This window comes from Centropristis striata, chromosome 1 (genome assembly GCF_030273125.1).
Source record: "Centropristis striata isolate RG_2023a ecotype Rhode Island chromosome 1, C.striata_1.0, whole genome shotgun sequence".
Taxonomy (NCBI): domain Eukaryota; kingdom Metazoa; phylum Chordata; class Actinopteri; order Perciformes; family Serranidae; genus Centropristis; species Centropristis striata.
The window spans coordinates 17,772,326-17,788,819 of NC_081517.1; positions in this window are offsets into that span (position 1 = coordinate 17,772,326).

Consider the following 16,494-nt stretch of genomic DNA (forward strand, 5'->3'; position numbering starts at 1 on the left):
TTAGCAGTGGTGGAAAGTAAGTACCGGTCAGTACATTTACTCAAGTACTTTACTTGAGTATTTCCATTTTATGTAACTTTGAAATTCTATTCCACGACACTTTGAGGCAAGTATTGTACTTTTTACTCTACTACATTTAGCTGACAGCTTTAGTTACTTTTCAGGTCGAGATTTGAATTTAATTCGAATGTGATTAGACTTTAATTAAATCTTAAAACAGTATATTAAGTAGTTAAATTACTTAATATTAAATTGATGTAAATAACTATTGTCTCATTATTATTATTATCAATATTATTTTATTTTTGATGCATAGGCGCAGTACCTGCAATGTGCCTTGTTGACCACACGGGGGCGCTGGAGGTCCATGAGGCTGAGCGGAGCAGGCTGTGAGTGAAAACCAAAAACCTGTGATGTTTTATGAGCAGTTTAACTTGGATTCACACTTTCCTGGTAGGCCCATATTTTGTTTGACAAGGAATTTGTCCAGGAAACATAATAAAGATGGCACTTAAACTCGCATCAGCAGTTTCAGCATAGATTTTCTGGACATTTTCAGACAGTTAATGTTGTGAAATCACTACAGGCTTAATAACTTGTAGCTAAACCTCTAAATGGGACGAAAATCGCATTACTGTTAATGCTAAAACAACACATTATTTGCCTAACAGATAGAAACATTAAATACATAGGCCTAATTAATAAATAAACAACCCGAGGTGATGGCCTTTAAAAAAAAAAAAAAAAAAAGTGTGTGTGTGTGTGTGTGTGTGTGTGGGGGGGGGTTTAAAGCAAATCTAAGTCGTAAATCCCAAGTCTTTTTCATGCGGCCTGCGTTTGGCCTGCAGTGAATTGACTTTGACAATTACAATAACGGGATAATTGCAATCTGTCACCATACATTCCGTGTTAGCATATCACAAAATAACCAATCCGAGGCAATCACTCCACACACACACACACACACACACACACACTCACACACACACACACATGTCCCTCATCTGCATAACACACACAGCACCCCGCTTTGTAATTATAAATGAATTTCACGGTGCGAAGCTTTTAATGCAAATAATATGGATCTTTTTTTCCTCTCTCTCTCTCTGACCAACAGGACTGTGTGTGTGAGAGAGGATCAGATTGCGGCCAAGCTTTGTTTGACTAGCCTCCCTCTCAAACGAGTTAATGGGATGGAAGTTATTTGCCACCCTGAGCTGACGATGCGAGGTCGAACAGAAGCGTTGAATAAAAAAAAAGGCGTCAATAAATGTGCTGGAGACAAAGAACTAAAATACACCCGAGCAGGACAAAGACAGACAGATGGAGACGGCAGGGGTAGCCTCAGTCTCCGTGTGTGTGTGTGTGTGTGTGTGTGTCGTGGTCTGGTTGCTGACAGGGACCCCATCAGTGCAGGATCAGAGTGGGGAAATTGGAGGACAATGTCTGCAGAGGGGGTGCGGGGGATAATTTAAAGCGATTGGGGAGGCGGTGTCCCAGAGGTGCATAATTCACTCATTCATTAACTAGACCAAACAAGAGCCAATATTAATTAACTCGTTCCTCGTGCCGAGGCGCCCCGAGAAGCGCGTGCTTTGTTGTCAATTGGCCACCACAGTTCTTGGAAGTGAAAGCTTTAAAAACCAGAGCTGACGAGCTCAGGGTGACACCTCCAGTCACTGTGTGCACGGGGGTACATTTTTATTATGGTGTCTGAAAAAAACAATAATATATATATAGAATATTCATACTCATTAAGATAAAGTAACTTTGTACTGAAGTGCCATTCTGTACTCTTTTGAAGAACTTTACTGCAGTTTTCCTTACCTTACATGTAGTTTTTAATATTTGTTTATTCAACAGTTTAAAGGTCACCATTAATGGGATTTTACATGAAAAGCAATAAAGTAATAAAATAACGGGCCTTTAACACTTGTAAAGAAAAGGGGGTAACGATACATTTATCTGGACTGATATAGCAATACAATATTGTAAAATAATGATATATATCGCCATCTTAAAGACATGCCTTTATTTTGAAATGTCCACTTTATAGTTAGTTTATAGTATCTTTTATTCAAGAATAGATTAGTAGTTTATAGTATCTTTTATTCAAGAATAGATTAGTTTTCCCTTTAAATGTTTCCCTTACATGTGTGGAGGAGCTCAGTAATAAAATTGTCCAATCTTTTTTAATTGCTTTAAAAAAGTAAAATTGATATAAATGTAACTCATTGTGTCATACGTGTCTCGTATCAGTCACAGGCCGGTGAACTGAAGCAAACAGAAATCATGGCAGACTTTTTGATATCATCAAAATATCTATCTATGAATATCAATATAGTAGTTTTATTGTGATGAAACTTGTGATGTTTATTGTTTATTGAATGGATCCCCATTAGCTGACGCCTTGGCAACAGCTAGTCTTCCTGGGGTCCCTAAAAAGACATAGAACATGACATACAAACATCATAAACAAAAACACCATACCAAAGGGGCCTATCAGCAGAATTTGATTTTGTACTTTTACATAAGTAAGATTTTGTATGGTTTGGAACCAGACAGGAGGCGGAGCTGAAGATGTTAAGATTTTCGTTGGGAGTGACGAGGATGGACAGGATTACATATGAGTATATAGTGGGAACGTTAGGCAAGAGAGACAACAGTGGGATGGTTTGGACACACAAGGAGAGATGCTGGGTATATTGGGAGAAGGCTGCTGGAGATGGAGCTGCCAGGCAGGAGGAAAAGGGGGTATAGGCCAAAGAGGAGTTTATAGATACAATGAGGAAAGACATGTGACACAATAAGCTGCACAGGACAGGAAAGTTCCCCTAAAGAATAAGACTAAAGTAAAATTTTGAATATGAGTGGTGTAAATCGCAGGTTTTCAACATGTTCGACACGTTTTAGATCCATTCATTGGACAATGATGTCACAAGGAAGATCGATCAATATGAGCAGATTGCCCATTTAACACAACCTGTTACATTTATATGAACTTACAAAAAACAACTAAAAACAGGGGGATTGTCAAAATAAATGCATATGTTAAAGACGGCGATATGCATTGATGCAGTTGAATTGTTCACTGATTATCTATATCAATGTATCGTTACACCCCTAATATTGAATGCAGGACCTTTTCTTGTAACAGAGTAGTTTTACATTGTGGCATGAATACTTTTACTTCTCAAACTGTTAGAACAACTATTCCTGGTGGAAAGTAACTCACTTCTGGATCACAACCAGACAAATGGAACAACTTTTACAGGGCCAAAGACTCCAAGACTCCTTAAAAGCCCCATCTTCATCTGGGCAAAACATTTTTAGTTATTCTATTAGAGTAGAGCACCTGAAAATAGACGGCGTAAATATGAATGAATACCCAGAGGTTTAGAGGTTTAGGCCTGTGACATCAGTCTAACTGACACACCTGGGGCCTTTTCCATAAAAAGTTATTTTCAATACGACTCATTTTCAGTTGATTTGGTTCCATTAAGCAAGCTCAGCTACAAGGGCAAAATATGTTGTGAACTATTTTATGAATTTGCATTATTTAACCAAATAAACTGAAAATGAGTCAGAGTAACTGAAATAAACCTGGTAAAACTGGTAATAAGCCCTGATGTTTATTAACTATTGTTTCTGACACCGTCACCTGCTGCTGGTGAGGCTTTAAAAGTGAAACTGAAAACTTAAACAGTGTCCTTTTTTTGGAGTAACTTTATGTTTTACATATCAGTTGATCTCCAGGTCATTTTATTACCTGTCACTTTTTGGGAGGAATGTGCATAATGTGCATTACCAAATCAAAATATCAACTGATAAGATTCACGGTGGGTCCTGCTTTATCACCTGACCTTTAGGCCCTGTCTGGATCAAAATCTAGTCTCCACAACTTCATTATTGTAGGCGACATTGAGCTTTCACTGGTGCATTTTCCTAATTTAGTTTAATAAGTTAAGTTAGGCCTTGACGTTGGGCCATGTTGTGTTCCACCACAGAAACACTGTACACATCGACCCGATAGGGAGGACTGGGGGGCTTTAATGCTGGCAGTGAAACTCAGGTTTTTGCCCAAACAGGTTAATCTGGTCATGATTTACCTTAAAATCCCACTGAAATAATAGGAAAAAGGGGGGGGGGGGGTTATCCGACAATAACAATAATAATAATAATAATTATTGCATATATATATATTATTATTAACAATAACACAAAATTATAATAATAGAAAATATAAAAGTGTAAAAAAGGTCTTACCCATTCATAGAGCAATAAAAAAAAATGAAATACAAAATAAAAAACAATAAATATAAGTGAAAACTGTCAGACAGAGACACACCCTGAGGGACTCCTTTTCTCCACTGGGGGGCGCTGCTCCACTGACTCTCGCTCAGCTGTCAGGCCCTGCTAACTTTGATTAAGGTTTAAATTGGCTGAATTTAATGAACGTTGCCTAATTAGGCAGGATAACAGCTTTAATTGATAAGTAATTATCTGCCACAAATTGTTATTAATTCTCCAGCTCTGTCTTATAGTGTACTGACTCTCCCCCCACCCCCATCCTCCCCTGCAACATTTTGTATTTATGTAAACAAGCAGTAGTAAACAATTAGGCATATGTTAGGATGGGATATTCCAGAGGGTATCATCAGGCTGTGCTTGGTGGACTGGCAGTTTATCTGAAATTAGTTCACTCAGTGGCTGATATCTTCGAGCATTAATTGCTCAAACTGTCCCGTCATTTTGGCTGCGTGCCATCGACTGCATGCTGTCATGACGAGAACAAAAAGGCTGCAAGAAAATGGCTCTAAAAGCGGTTGTTTGACTCATAACTTTGAGAGAAACAGAGAAAGTTCTTTAACACCAGGATGATATTGTTTCCTCAAATAATCTAGCAACCACCTTATTGATGAACAAGTCATATTTTAGACATTGTTAAGTGGCTCAGTTTCATTATGTAATTTTAGTCTGGAATTCTAATTCTTAGCGTTTAGTGACAGTTAAATAATGCCTGTATGTGAGTAAATATCACAGCTTTGTGAATGATTTCTCATTTGAGTTTTCATCAGTTGATGTAGAGGAAAATGTAAACATTTTTAAGAATCAATTCCTCAAGAAAATGTCAACAACTATGTCAAAGAAGATTAATCTTGGAAACATCAGACTTTAAAGTGTTCTTAAAGCATCATAGTTCTGAAAAGATTATATTTAAAAAACAAACAGTTAGTAGTTAGTGTTTTGGTTTGAGTTGCTGAGTCTGGATTGATAAATATCACTACAGGTAAGAGGAAAAAAATTGGATTTTGGTTTGGTTTGGGGGTGAACTGTCTCTTTAAGAATACCCTTCTGTTTAGATGCACAGGTGATTCAAAGTCAGAAAATGTAAAAGCAAAACCCTTTCCTCTCCTCTGTGAATAGTCTATGGTGGAAATCCAGGAGTATCACAAACAAGTTGCTGTAAAGAACTGCTGAAAGAAGGCCAAAACAATATGGACAAATCCATCGGCTGTTTGGTTCAAACAACTTCCAAAAAACATCAAAAGTCCCATTGACTGACCAGAGTCAATGGTACACTCAATGGTGCCCATAAAGTTGGAATAAAATATATATTTTTTACCTCTTTCCATGAAATGATTGTGACAATGTGATTTATTTGTGAGAGATAAAGTGTATATCTTCTCAAAACTGTATTAATAAATATCTTCCAAACATATCACAATGAAAATTAAACCACAGTTAACAGAGGATTGTGTCTGAAAACAAAATTATTCCAACTTTGTGGGCGACCGTGTATTTAATCTACTGTACGCTGAATTATATCTGTTTACATTGATATACATTGAAATATTAAAGGTATACTATGCAGGTTTTCCTTTAAAAAAAAAAGGATAGACTCAAAAATAACAAAAATAATCCCTCTCAATGTTAATTTATAACCCACTAGAAGTCTGTGGCGGTGTGTGTATCTGCAGAGAACATGCCTTCAGCCTTTATTTTGTCTTTTATTGTCTTTTTGCTGTGTTTGGACTTTTATGGGTGTCACTTTTTTGGGCACAAAAGTATGCAAATATCAGATACAGTGCCAGAAAAATGCAAGTATAGCAAGGCAAAACAACAAGCAGTCAAAGCTCAATCCAAAATGAGAGTGAAGCTGTGGTTTGTTTTTGCTGAGCCGAGGAAGAGTAGCCAAGTTTGAATATTGTGTTTACAAACAGTAGTTCCTGCATCATATGCCTTTACTCTTTTCTTTGAGCAGCACAATGCACACGCAGAAAACTCCTTATTTTGTCATTTCATTCACACTTTTCATTTTGTAGTTGCTTAGAAACATTGACAGAGTTAGTATCACATGTAAGTAACTGTTGAGGGTAAGCAGATAATAGACTTTTACATATTTATACTTTTACTTTTTGGCATAAGCACTTTGATCTGCTCAGTAAATTATGGATAAACTAAAACTGCTGGCAACGCCAGGCAATGTAAAGAAAAAAAACCTCAGATTTACTTAGCTTTGTTGACTTTACATTTCTTTATATCCCTCACTTTGTTCAATGCCTTTACTTGTGAATCATGTGTCAGGATACAGAGCATATATGCAGTCTTAAAGATGTATTTATACATCTCTTTCAGGAATAATGATGCATGATTACTGCTGTAGAAATCTACAATGAATGGGATAAAAGCAGCCTACACATTCTGTACCTGAATCTACTAGTTTTTCCTCTTAATACATGTGATCATTATGCTGTGTTTGGTGTTCTGGCTGAATATTCAGGCTCCTTTTGTCATCAAAATGTTACATGGACACACTGGGAGCCCTCATAAGGAATAGAAACAACAGTATTTGTTTTAGATTACATACATTTAAATGCTAAGTAAACTATAATGGAGTTTAAATTGAAATTACAGGGGTTAGCAGACAGCAGGTTAGTTGAGAAAACAAAACATGAACCAAAGAAAAACACCTTTTGTTTCAAACGGCATCAGTCCTTTCATTTCAGTGCACACAGGCCACTCTGACTGAGCTATTCATTAAAGTGATTTAAATGAGATGCGCGTGAACTTACTTCCTAATTAAAACATCTTTCCTCGTTTACAGAGCGGCTTTAAGCTGAGCCTTTTTTTTCTCTCCTCCTTCCTTGCACCCCTCCACTGTTTCACTCCCGGCAGATGGTTTTGTTGGGCTCCAGTAGCCAGCCATTGGCCGAATAGGCTGATCCATTCTGAGCATTTGTTTTAACACCCCCCCTCCCTCCACACACACACACACACACACACACATGCACACACATAGCACACTTTCCAGATGATGAAGAGATGAGAAGAAAGGTATTGATTGGGCTGCCAAAATGTATATGCAAATAATTCGAGCCAGTGCATGAAAAATTGGCGTCACCATTTCTCAAATTATATCATTACTATATTTTGAAAATGTTAATTTGCATAGCGGATTTCCCTGTGGGGTAGGGGGGTTAATTAGGTCTATTTCCGTGCGGCTTGTGCCAAGACAGCCAAGGAAGGAAAGGGGGGTTGGGGTGGGCAGAAGAAAGAGGGAAAGAGGGGGGGAGATCTGACTTGCTGATAACAATTAAAATGGCATTTTGGACTCTTTCAAGCATAGAAATTTTTTGGCATATTAAGCACGTTTTAGGAAAAGGTGATAAGTTACTTTTAATTGAAATGGAATTATGGCTCCAGAGGAGGCATCATGTTTAATCTATCAAACGAGGTGCATTAAAGAAAAGAACTTTAAATCAATCACAATTTGCATTTTCCTTCCAATATTCTGTAAGAGGCACAATTACACTCATAATTAGATGGAGGAAAAGTTTATAATTGCGTTGAGAGAAGAGGCTAAAACACACTCACGCCTGGAAATGGGTTCTTTCCTTTTTTCACAAAATTATCAAAGCTTCCAATATGTGTCAGGGAAAAGATTTGAGAGGGAAAAAACAAAACATCAATACATTAAATCCCATCACTTTTAATTGGAATGGCATCTTTTCTGGTTTAAGGCTGCACAAAGAACACGGCAGGATCAGAAAGTGCCTCCCAACAATTAATTCAGATTAGACTTTTAATTATCAGCCAATCGCCTAAATAATGACTGACTTCATTTCAGATAGTTAAAAATTAACTCGTATGCGGTAATTGAGTAATTAACTCTCCACTGCTTCACCTTAGTTGGCTAATTAAAAAATAAATATGACTTGATTCCTCCTCTCAAGAGGCATATAGATGGTTTTGTGACTCTAAAGGAGATTCTTACTCTGTGTACCTATGTTTTACACAATTACTGTTTGATATTTTCCCTTAAAAAAGAGGTTTCTTGGGCACCAGGGGAGTGTCTCTGTGTCCTTGTGTTTAAGTGAAGGACATGCATGTGATTGCTGAGGACATGTTTCCCCACAGGACAGGTAACCTCAAGTGAAGTGTGTTAACTGTTACCTTGTTGGTTTCAGACTGTTTCTGGACATGCAGACAGTTTTGCTATAGAAAACTAACAAGGCAAAGTCTAAAGTGAGCATTAAAATAAATATCATAATCAAATAAATTCTAATTCAAACCTAAAATATGCACAAACCCTCTCTCAAATTAACCCTGGTAAAGTTTAACATGGTTTTATTTTCAGAGCTTATTTGCCAAAGCGTGGTCACAAGTGCAGCTTTGATTCTTTGATTCTATGTTTAATATACTATATATGGAGTCTGGCAGCAGTGGTTGACTATAAATATGAGGGAAGTGGGGTTGAGATTGAAATGATTCTGGACTGGCATGAAAACAGTTGAGGTAGTTAAAGACTAAAACTCACTCCTCCCTTGGTACACAAAGTTTAGGTGCTTCAAAACAAAAAATGAAGCCCCTAACTCCTCCTGTAGAGCTGCTCGGCGGCTAATGGTGTGAGAATGTGGCTGTACTGCACAGCCCTAAATGCAAACTGATTCACCCATTGGAAACTGAGTGTCCTGTTGTAGGCCATTACTGGTAAATGACTGATAGCTTGCACTGTAGATAATCTATCAAGTATACAGCCATGCGAGCAGCTCTGTGAACCAGTGCTAACATGTTGTTAAGATTATATGCACCAAATGCAAAGTACAGCTGAGGCTGATGGGAATATCAAGTATTTGGTCATTAAGTCTAGGACAACTTTTTATTATGGCCTGATGATGGCGCTAGATAAAAAAGTTAGAGGATCACAGAAGGGTTTTTTAGTTCTTTAATCCTGTTGGGAGCATTTTTGGGCCAAATTTCATGATAATCAAAAAGTGTGAACCTCATAGTGGCACTAAAGGAAAAGCAATGACAGCACCATAGGCATTAAAATCCATATATTCTCATGAACAAGTATGAATAAAAATAACATATGGACAATGGTTTGTTTGATATCCTTAGAAATAAAACAGTTCTATTTCACCTTGTGAAACGGTTGCTGTGTAAACACATTGTTAATGTCGTGACACTGAACTACTTGGTTAGGTTTAGGTAACACAACTAATACCCCTTTTTGACCAAGGCCGTGCCTTATCTTGAACCAGTTCCTTGTTTTCGACTACCAAAGAACCAGCTCTCGGCCAGGAAAACTGTTTCCAGAGCGGCACGACATGTACAACAAATGTGTTGTACATGTCGTATACAGTGACGTAATGACGTGGCTCTTGAGCCTGTGGAAAAGCAAACGGGTTCTGAAACCATTTGCCAAACAAGCACAAGCACCAGCCCAGCTAAAGAACTAGGTCCACGTTGGACGGAAAGGGGCATAAGTAGTCATAAATAGGGTTTGGGTTCCGATAACTCCCTCCGTAAATTACTATTGTACTATGATGTAGACTGTGATGTCATATTTCTATTTTATTCTATTGTACACATCTCTATCTTATTTTACTCCAGATAATTCTACATTTTAAATTTCTATTTGTACAAATCTTTATTAACTTAAGACTGGCATTTTTATTTATATTGTTGTAAATTTAGAGATTTAGAGTGCTTTTTACTTTTTAACGCTGTTTGTTTAAAGAGGTACTGTAGTCTGTAAGTCTATTCTTATACAGCAGGAATTTCAACAAAAAGCAACTCCCCCAAAGGGATAAATAAAGTATTTCTGAAGTTAACTTAAGATAACAAGTTAAGAGTCAAACAGGTGACGAGCAGCGGCCTCCTGGGTCAAAGTGATCAGTATTTACGGTATCTGCTTTGCCTCAGTTACTGCTTTGGTCCTGTTGTTCCCCTCCTTGAAACTTCCAACAACGGGACATAAAACCACTTCTTACAACAACGGGATGTGAACCCGACCTCCAGGTTTGAAGTCCATGGTTTGTTGGTCCCATCCACTGACCATCCTGCCCACCCAATGGCCAAGCTACACATCTTTTAACATCATCACTGGCCAAAAAACTGCTGCTGATGAACATATCTATATGGTTTCCAAATACGTTTGAACAGTAGCGCCCCCTTCAGGTTGTTCAATCATCGCCATTGTATATTTCATCCCAGGATGACTGCAGATTCAGAACAAGGATTTGATGCATTACTCTGTACTGGAGTATTGTGAACATAAGGCATGGGCCAGACATTAGAACAGTCTTTTTTTGTGCTTAAGTGTGGGGTTTGGTTGTGTTGTCTGCACAGAGAGATGAGAGAGGAGAGGAAGGCTGGAGGCAAGACAGCCGAACCCTTGCTTGTGTGTGAGTCGCCCATCTTATTATCAAATTAATTAAAGCTAACATCTGACAATGTCACTCGTGCCCGGCAAAAAAGGAGGAGGAAGGAAGAAAAGCAAATTTAAATGCTGCGGTCTCTCAGGACCTCATGTCAAGGGCTGCTTTTCATCGAGCACTGCATGTGTTTGGCTCGCTCAGCCACTGGGAAAGTGGAGGGAGGGGGGCTTTTTAAAAAAAAGAAAAGAAAAAAAAGAGCTTTTATAAGCAAATGACAAGAAGGCGTTGGATTTTGATGTTCAAAAATGGCAGAAGGAAAATAAATACACATCAGAAAGAGCAGCAAAGAAATAAAAAGGGGGATGGAGAGAGCAGAAGGGAGATATAGAGACGGGTTGACATCAAAAGCGCCTCTCAAGCCGTTCAAAGTTGCACTGAGATTGGGGAAAGGGGGTTTATAACAGCCCGACAACCAGCCAACATTAAAGAGTCCATTTAAAAACTAGACATTGAAATGCAGAAAGCTGCTCGCGTGTGGACTCGGGGTCAAGTAACGGAGGGATTATATGGTTCTTCATAATAATATTAATTAAACAATTTACATGCTAATAAGGTAACAATTATCGGAGCTTCTGGTGAAAGATTCAGGTTATTACAACACGCCAATCCCAGGGCTACGGGTCACAGGCAGAACAGCAGAGAGAAATCTCAACTCAAATTAACATTCTGTCAGCTCCAGAAATTGGATAAATAAAGTCGAATTAATTCACAGTAATGGAAGAGGGAGGGGGAGGCACTTATTCAACCAGCTCTGATTACCATTCAGTATTCACCAGCACGCGGGTGGCTTTCTGTCAAGAAATTTAACACAAAATGAAGCAGTCACCGCCTCGGGCAAGATTTGGCCCCTGCGACACCGTTTACAATTTATATGTATAATCTTTCTCTCCCTCTCTCCCTCCCTCCCTCCATCCATCGCTTCCCCAAAGATGTCCACCTGGACACCCAGTTGCTCCTGGCCTGTGCCATGATTGTAAATTTCAAAACCTTTCATTTTCCAATGCACACTTCAATTCGAGCACCATTTCCCCTGCATTAGACAAGACCCTTAACTCAATAGGATAACTTGAAATTTTAATTGCATTAATCTTCTTTTTTTTTTTCAAACCTCCACCAGACAGACACCACGTATTGCTGAAAATTTCTACATGTTGTGTTCAGTTTTGCTCAAAAAATGTCTTTGTTGGTTATACAGACATTCATGGTCTCAAGAGAATAAACTCTAATGCCTTAGGTGAACCCTGTGCTTTTTTGTGCATTAACCACTGCTAAAATGTCTCCACTATTAGAAGGATGAAATGTGTGTGTCCCCCACTGGATAAACCGTCTGATAATCCCCAAACATTTCATCTGTCACTATCATCAGGTCAAATTTTAAATCTACCCAATACTCTTTTGTCACCAAATACTTTGATTTTTAAAATCTAAATTAAGATGGTGAATATGCTAAACATAATACCTGTTTAACATCAGCACGTTGGCATGAAATGTTACTTAACTCAAAGCACTACTGTGCCTCTAGGTACAAGCTAACAGACGCTTAAAGTGGAGATACACCCATTCATTTTCTATGGCGAGCAGGAGATCCAGCTGCATGTTGCATTATGGAAACAGCTTGGCAAGTTGACTGACCATACGCTGCATCTGAATTTGCATAATCATGACTCAAGGCAAACTAGGCCCCAGTGATCAAATATGAATTAAATTTTCATTACTGCATTGTCTAGATCTCGCCCCAAATGTTTTCAGAAACATATTTTAATGACTGTTTAGCTGTAAAATCAGAATGTTTGTGACTTGGCCGCCATGCTGAAAAACAGTCTAGCTACAACCGAACACTGACCACGGAATGGGGTAAACTGGACCGTCTTGGGTCCTGGCACATCTTTCTGATTGTTTGTTGGGTTTAGTGTATTACCACCATTACAGAGCGCTTTCTATGCATTTCATATTGCAAACAGGAAAAGCAGTTGGGAGTGGTGCAGCGAGTTTGGTGACTAGTAACGGTTTGATGCCGATCTGTATTTGCATGAAGTTAACTATCTCTCAACTTAATGCAAACGAGTCCATCCAGTGTAAAGTTAACTCACAAAACTTGCACCAATCTGTTAAACTAGGCATCGTCGTTCAAACATGAAACAAAATTAAGCAGTGGCATTGCCTATTTCTCGCCTCAAATGATTTCAAAATGTAGATTTTGGTGTAAATTTAGATGGAATAAGAGAGTTATGGTAGTCACGTAGAACCAGGGACCGCCCAACTGGCAGCACGTTTATCCAATCAGATGCATTCCACGATAGTGTCCAGAAGAGAATTAAAATTCCACCTACTTTTTCTGCAAGCAGCCAGTTGAGTGGAGCATCCTTCCTGGATCTGGTTAACATCTGCCATTATGCAGGAATTCTGCTTCTTGGAAGATGCATGTTAATGTCTCTGCAGACCTACACAGAAAGAGGTTTTATTGGTAACAATATGAGGTGCAGATGCATAGTTTGATTCCACTCATATCTGAGGTGGGTTTAAAAAAACAAAGATGCAAACAAACATAATTGTACTGCATACGAGTATAAAACTCGTAGACTACTCAAACCCAAATCTGAGTGATCCCCATGCATGTGCAGTCTGGAGAAGTATTTTTTTGCTACACAAGTGTTTTTCTTTAACTGAATAATAATAAAACAATAACAAATGTTCTATTAGTGCACAAAGTAATTTCAAGAGGAGCTGTAATGGTGTTTTTTCCATTTGAATCTTTTTAAGAACAAAGAAAAAGTAAAAAAAGCATTACCACTGAAAGTGCTCTTAGAAGAACCTGAACAGTAACTCAGTGGTATCTTTGGGTTTTTCCGTCCTGAGGGCCCACAGACACAGTACTTTTGTATCGGAGTGGACTCCGGGTCAATTTATTCAAATTATTAAACGCTATCTTTAAGGGTTCTTTAAACTGGCCCTTTTTTGCTCTTAGGTGTAATTTTGTGCCCTTTCCTGAGAGATTATTATGGAGAATAGTTTTTATTAGAGTGTCTATTTTAGGAGTCAGAGCAGGAAAAGACGTCCAAAGAAAGAAGTCCAATTTCATGCTTGTTCTGCTCGGTTTTTAAACCAACGAGCTGGTGGTTGAAGGGTTTCTTAAACTGTACATAGCGGAGCAATAATGGTGGTTGACTTAATACCACCAGGGCGCACTAACTCCATTAGCAGTGCTTGTGTTTCTCTATAGCGATTCGTTAGCCACTGAGAGCCTGTGCCATTTAGAGCTTTGTGTCCATTGTGTGGTTTATTCAAAGGAAAGGCACAACACTTAGAGGAACACTAACCTGAGTTCAGACAGTGTTAACCTCAAGGGCCGCTAATAAAGGTGGCAAATTGAGAAACTGATCGGATAACCACATAGAAACCACACCAGAGCCATGACTGAAAGTCTTTGTGGTTCCTGCTTAAATATCAGACCTATACGTCTACTCGAATGTACTTTTATTATTGTATAGGCCTATGTGTTAATAATATAACCATGAGTTGTTTAAGTTGCAAAGCTTTGATTGTTGTTCAGCACAGTGATTGAAATGCATGCACGTGCAGAATGAATGCCAGGTGACTAAGCATGCATTTATGGTGTGAATTCACACATACGTATATGCATCAGTCATGGCAGAATATATAGTAAATGTAAAGAGTCATATTCTGTGTGTTTTTTATTTATAGAAATCAAACACTGTGGGCAGTATTTTCTGCATAAATTACTTTTCATTTTGATTAAGTGAGATGTTCTTTTACTTGTTAATCTTCTATTTTTCTGTCTTAATGACATAATGACCATAATATAAAAAGGTTAAAGAAGTTGCATATAATAAAACGTGTATCTCTCAACACGAAAACATTTATATCCTGTATGTAAAGATCTGAAATAAGTCGAAACTTTATGCAGTGAGCAGTGAATTTTACTCTGGGGGTCAAGAGATTAGAGCTGAATCTAAGTGGACGTCCATTTGTTTTGGGTTTCTTAGGTCATATCTGTGATTTAAAATTCATTCTTAGCCTTAAAAACATAAAACAATCTCTCCTCAAGGTCCTGAGTGAAGCTTCACATGATCTTCATCAGCATATGGAGTTTGCCCAGTTGTCATGTGATGTTAATTAAAGCTCCAGAGAAGCTACTCAGCGGAGTTTGAGGTGAGGTTGTTATTTCAAAATAAATTATTATATTTTAAACATTTAATAGCTTATAAATGCTATGTGTTGGAAAAAGTTTATCCTTTTTCTCACGTAGTCGATTAATCAACTAATTGGTCATTTTGGTCTCAGTCGACTAACATTTTTTTTAGTCCATTAGTCATTTTTTAATGCCTTTTTTGATGATGAATGACTTGAATGAATTGCCTAGCAGGGGTGGACTCAGGCTGTCTGAGAGGCTGGGGTGGAAAAATTAAAAAGAGGCACCAGCATGTAAAAAGTATTGTAGTATGTAGGCTAGATTATATGGCACTGCATCACATCTTGTTATTTTGTGACCTTAGAGGACACTACATCAAGTTTTCTCTACTAGACAGGAACTCTAGGGGGCACATGATCATACTTCATTCTCCGTGGGGGGTTCCAGGTCACTTGCAGCATTTTTTTACCCCTCTCCTGAGCCCACCAGTGTTACCAGGAAACCTTTAAACATATATTTGTTAAATGGCAACAACGTTTAAAGTAGTGCTCTTTGTGGAGAAACTCAGTTTTACAGATCTGTCGATTAAATCAACTAATTCATGAGTGATAATGGATTACGAATTTCTTGTGTTTTTAAAAGTAGCCTACTGTATTATCACTATTAGGCTAATTAAAACATAAAGAGCACCCTAAAGCATCTTGGAGTGCTTTATTTATTAATTTTTACAAAGCCTTGTTTGAGGAAAAACAGCAAAAATGCATTAGAGACAAAGTATTCCTGTCCAAACAATAGATGTAAGGGTTAAAAACCATAACAAAAAAACCGTATGGTTAAACTCGTGCAAACTGCATGTTAAGAGTGATTGGAGCCTGCATGTTCCGGTATTGGATTCTTGGAATCGTCACATCATGTAGGCTACAACACACTTAGTTCGTCATTTACAACTAAAGATCGGTGTAAGCTGTTCAGGTGAAAAATCGAGATAATGATGCGGAGTTTGGTTTTGGTCGGACGGCTGTGTGTGTGTGTGTGTGTGTGTGTGTGTGTGTGTAGGTGGGTGTGCCTGTAAGATGGAGAGAGGCTTGTAGTTTAAAATGCGATGTGACAGCTCAGGAAAAGGGGGGTGATAAAGGCGCTGTTATTGGATCAATCTGGCCCTGAATGCCCCTGTAAAACACTTACACACATACACACGGTGCGGGAGCGCGCGCACGCTTACGCACGAGTGAGAAGAGAGGAGACGAGTAAAAAAGGAAAGATTCATTCTTAAAGTTAGAAGGCAATTTTCTCATAATAAATATAAATATATTCGTGGGAATTTAATGGAGTCGGCCTATCAATCACTTGGCCACATCCACGCGCCAGCTTAGCCTCGTCCTCATTGTTTTGACAGGGCTGAATTAAAGGAGCGCGCCAGGTGTAATTAGCGATCGATCCGGGAAAAAAAGGGAAGAAAAAAATAAAAGCTCTCTCTCTTTCTCTTTTTTTCCTCGTGCTCTGCCTTCCGTTACTCCATTAACCGCGTCTCTGACGTCACACAGCGATTAACGTTTCTTATTGGTCCCGCGAGCAGATGGAGGAGTCCTAATGAGCTGGCTCTCGGAGAGAAGGAGC